Source organism: Myotis brandtii, unplaced genomic scaffold, assembly GCF_000412655.1.
Source record: "Myotis brandtii unplaced genomic scaffold, ASM41265v1 scaffold345, whole genome shotgun sequence".
Lineage (NCBI taxonomy): Eukaryota > Metazoa > Chordata > Mammalia > Chiroptera > Vespertilionidae > Myotis > Myotis brandtii.
The window spans coordinates 1,532,857-1,537,671 of NW_005363283.1; positions in this window are offsets into that span (position 1 = coordinate 1,532,857).

Sequence of the window (4,815 nt, forward strand, 5' to 3'; positions counted from 1 at the left end):
CCTGGTTGGCATGGCTCAATGGTTGATTATTGTCCTATGAACCAGGAGATCATGGTTCAATTCCCAGTCAGGGCACATACCCGGGTTGCAGACATGATCGCCAGTGTGGGGCATGCAGGAGGCAGTGGTTCAATGATTCTCTGTCATCATTGATGTTTCTATCTCTCTCCCTCTCCCTTCCTCTCTGAAATCAGTAAACATATTTTTTTAAAAAATGAAAGCAGTGTAGGTTGGTATTAAGACCTTGGGTTTCAGATCTAAGCTGACCAGGGTTATAGTTTTCATTCTTCCACTAATAAATGCATAGCCTTAAAGCTGAGATGGAACTGGATGTCCTTTCTTTCACCCCCTTGTTCACCAGAATAAAGTGATCATATCTAACTGGCCAGACAGATCTAACTGGACAGACATTGCCTTCCTCCTTTACCACCCCATTTGCATCCTGCTGGAAACTCCACCAATAGCTCAAAGAAAACAATTCTCCCAGATAGAAGAAGACTCTTCACCATTCAACAGTGGAAAGTAGCTTAGTTTCCAATTTATAAAATGAGAAGATCAGGTCTGATATGAGGTTAAAATGAGAAGGTACCTAAAGGACCTTTTATCTAGCAAGTGTTCTTTATAATCAGATCTTGTACTTACATTTCCAGCAGAATGAAGTGGATACCCTGGATCATTTTCTACTTCGAATACATACCACCACTCTGACAAGAGCTGCTCTTCTGGAATGGAGTAAATAGAGGGAACCTGGGGGTTAGTGTTGCTAGTGGTAGAGAGGCAGTGGTATTTGTAGTGTTATACACAGGGAGCCACAGGAGGACAAGCCCCACCCTTTGAAGTTGAAGCTAGTACAAATCAGCATGTGGCAGAGGAGATAAGATTCAAGAAGAAACAGCTTGCTTACAGCTTTAGGGATTTCTAAAGCATCCATCAAAAGCTCAGATTATCTCCTGAGAACTAGAATATAAATGTGAAGATGTAATTTACTCAATTGCATGGTGACTAGACTATCTGAAGCAACCATGTGGCAACAGATGGGTAAGGCCTGCTTGGAACCAAGCCAAAGAAGTCAAAGAGTTGAACTGACTCCTAGATCTGCAGCCTTGCATAAGCCTTGGGGTTCTACTCATTGACAAAATAATTCTCACCTCAATACTAGTATCATCAGGATGTGACAGCTAATGACATTGAACCATGGAGGCCTCAGATTCCCTCTCTTCTGTGTCCCTGAATATGAAGTCACTTTCTGATAGAAGCTTTGCTACCTTGTATATAGTTTCCTAAATGGCAGAGATTTGGGCTATGTTTCTCAACTTAAATTACATTGTTGCAGAGGGATACATGGTGATGGAAGGGACTTGATTTGGGGTGGTGAGCACACAATGCAATACACAGATGATGTATTATATAATTGTACACCTTAAAACTATATAATTTTATTAACAAATGTAACTTCAATAAATCCAATTAAAATGCAATAAAAATATATTGTTGCATTGCCATCTATACTGTTAGAGTCTCTTTAATAAGAATTATGTTTCTGTTTTGGGCTCCACACTTAATTCTTGAATATCTTGCCTCAAAGCCACCCTGGTTACTATTTCTTCCCTGTTGTTCTCCTAGACTTCTGCATTTCTTTAATCAGCTGCCATGTGTTGACTATTTGTGGTTCTTTCATCCTAAAATACTTTCCATTCCATCTATTTGATATGCAGGAGTTCTGAAATTCTGGGGATTTGACTGATTTATTGATGCTGATGGAGAAAGACCCATGTCAATCACCAAGGTGAATGAGAAAGCCCTATTCCTTAGATCCTTACAGGCAGACATAACAAGATGCCAAAGTGGTCTGAACAATCACCATTCAATTATTAAAAGCAAGTGTAATTTTGGAGTTAGGCTGAAACATTAACACCTGAACTCCAATGGCACAAGAGGCACTGTGATATCCACAGAGTTTCTGAAGAGGTTATGAAAACAGAAGGTATTTGTTTTCCTTTAAGCTTCCTCTAGGCCCCAAGAGTCAAAATGACTGAAGAGACTAAGAACTCCATCAGCCTCTTGTGGATTTGGTTATTTTAGTCTGTCCCCCAACTTGATCCCCTCTACATTCATTGATCCCATCCAAGTCTTGAACTGGTTGAGAACTAAATCTGGAGCTATGGTAACCCTACTAAGAAATAACACCCTGTGAGGCTCACTCTCTCTTAAATTTTATTCATAACTGCCAGAGGAGAAATTTAGAAGGGAATTATGGGACCCACAAAAGGGAACATTAGGGTTTCTATAAGTTTGAATGCAAATGCTAGAAAGGATCTCACAGGAGTAGTCATTCCAATTTCATAAGTATAGAATCTGCAACTCAGGAGTGATGTGACTTTCCTAGGCTCACAGGTTCTTAACTGCAGAGCTATCACTTAAACTCCGCTCTCCTGGATTTCCAGTGTGCTTTCCACATCATCACACTGCCTCCTGTGTTTGAGTATCTCTGAGTGACCTAACTTTGAACATATTCCAGAAAGAGGAAAGGAAGAAGTAACAGTAGGAGCCTGCAAATCCTGGGGCCTTTTTCAACCCCAAAAACAGGGCTGGCTTAAGCAGTGTCTTTTGAATGACAAATTCTTTCAGTTATCTGTTTGTTCTTTCATATTGCTTCCTAGTCACTCTGCATCTCTTCCTGTTGAGAAGGGATGGCTTACTTAACCTCACAATAGAGAGAAGTGGGAACTCGGATCTCCCTGGGTTCTTCTGATTCTTTTTTTATTTCTGCAGGGGAATGTCTGCACTGGTCTGGTCCTTGAACTGGTGACCACTAAGGTGTAACTGGTCCTTTCTGGACTTTTGGGTTTATATACTCACCCTGGGAGCCCATTTGTCACAACCTTAATATTCCTACCTCTTTGGCCTGATCTTCTCATGTGTGGGACAACTGAAAATTTCTGGATTTGCTGCATACCAGGTGCAAACCATAGAGAGCCAAATGCATTAATGTAGCCATATTCCTCCATCACTTCTAAGCTATCATATCACTTTCCCACTACCCCCAGGCTCTAAACAGGGAGTGGGGAAAAGGTTTATTTGCTTCTACTTTTTCTTATGTAATACCCTCCCAACTCCAAGACTTGAGCCTATAGAGAGGGTGGTCAGGGGTTGTGTGTTTCATAATAACTTCTTCTATATCAGCCCCTTTTCTCTTCCCAGAATCCACTTAGGTAATAGGGATGATCTTTATTTTCTTTTATGGTAGAGACTTCCCTTATGTCATAGCCAACTCCTTTTTCTGGGGCACTAAGGCTAATGACTGAGCTTTAATGATGGAAGGAATAACCTTTACATATTTTTTAAATATATTTTATTGATTTTTTTACAGAGAGGAAGGGAGAGAGATAGAGAGTTAGAAACATCGATGAGAGAGAAACATCGATCAGCTGCCTCCTACACATCTCCCACTGGGGATGTGCCCGAAACCCAGGTACATGCCCTTGACCGGAATCGAACCTGGGACCCTTCAGTCCGCAGGCCGACGCTCTATCCACTGAGCCAAACCGGTTTCGGCTAACCTTTACATATTATTTTAAAAGTCACACCATCTCTGTTGGCCACACATGGCTTTTGATTAAGAAGCTTTGGAATGACCAGGAACTAGAGATTAGGAAGGAAAAAAGCACACTGGATAAATATTCTCAAAATAGTATATCTATCACACAAATAAAAGCAGATATACGGGCCCAGGGAATGGCCAATCAATACCTCTCTCTCACTGGTGGCCCTGAAAATATATCCAGGATCACTAGGATTCCATAGAACACAGGTGGAAAAGGACCATGACTGGACAACTATGGGGAAGTCCCTCTCCTTTCCTGGACTTCCGTTTCCTCAAATGCAAAATAAGAAACATGAACTAAATAATTTGCAATCTTGCCCCACTCATGTGGCTCAGTGGTTGAGCATTGACCTATGAACCAGGAGGTCATGGTTCAATTCCTGATCAGGGCACATGCCCAGGTTGTGGGCTCAATCCCCAATTGGGGACGTGTAGGAAACAGCTGAACAATGATTCTCTCTCATCATTGATGTTTCTATTTCTCTCTCCCTCTCCCTTCCTCTCTGAAATCAATGAAAATATATTTAAAATAAATAATTTGTAATCTTTACCAATGTCCTGGTTAACCATATTTTTTACATTTTTAATTTTTTTCAATTACAGTTTATATTCAATACTAGGGGCCCAGTGCATGAATTTGTGCACCTTGAAAGGAACTGTGGGCTGTGAGGCTGCAGTGGGCACAGGGAGGGGTCTCGACCCATCCTCCGCACCCCTGCCCAGCCCCTCCGGCCACAGCCCCCATCCCCTGTCTGCCAGCAGCCCCACTCCTGCCGCTGCCACTCCCATGTGCTGAGGGCGCCCAGAAATTGGGGCCAGTGCCAGCAGTGGGTGTGAGCACGGGGCTGCCACCATCAGTGGGTGCAAGCAGCGGCTGCTGTCCCTATCACCCCTCAAGAACAGGGGAGGTGGAGAAGCCCTCAGGGGTGACTGGCACCTGCAACGCTCGCCAGGTGCTGGTAGCAGGTGCAAGTAGTGGCTCCGGTGCTGGCTGCGGGTGTGAGCAGGGCCAGCACCAGCCATGGGTGCCATCGGGACTGGTGCTGGCAGCGGGTGCGAGCAGTGACTGCCAGCCCCGATCACCCCTCAGGAGCAGGGGGAGGTGGAGAAGCCCTGAGGGGTGATCAGGGCCGGTGCCAGCAGCAGGTGCAAGTGCCAGGCAGGACCGAGCTGTGTGGGAGCAAAGAATTTTCAGTAACCACCAGAGGCTT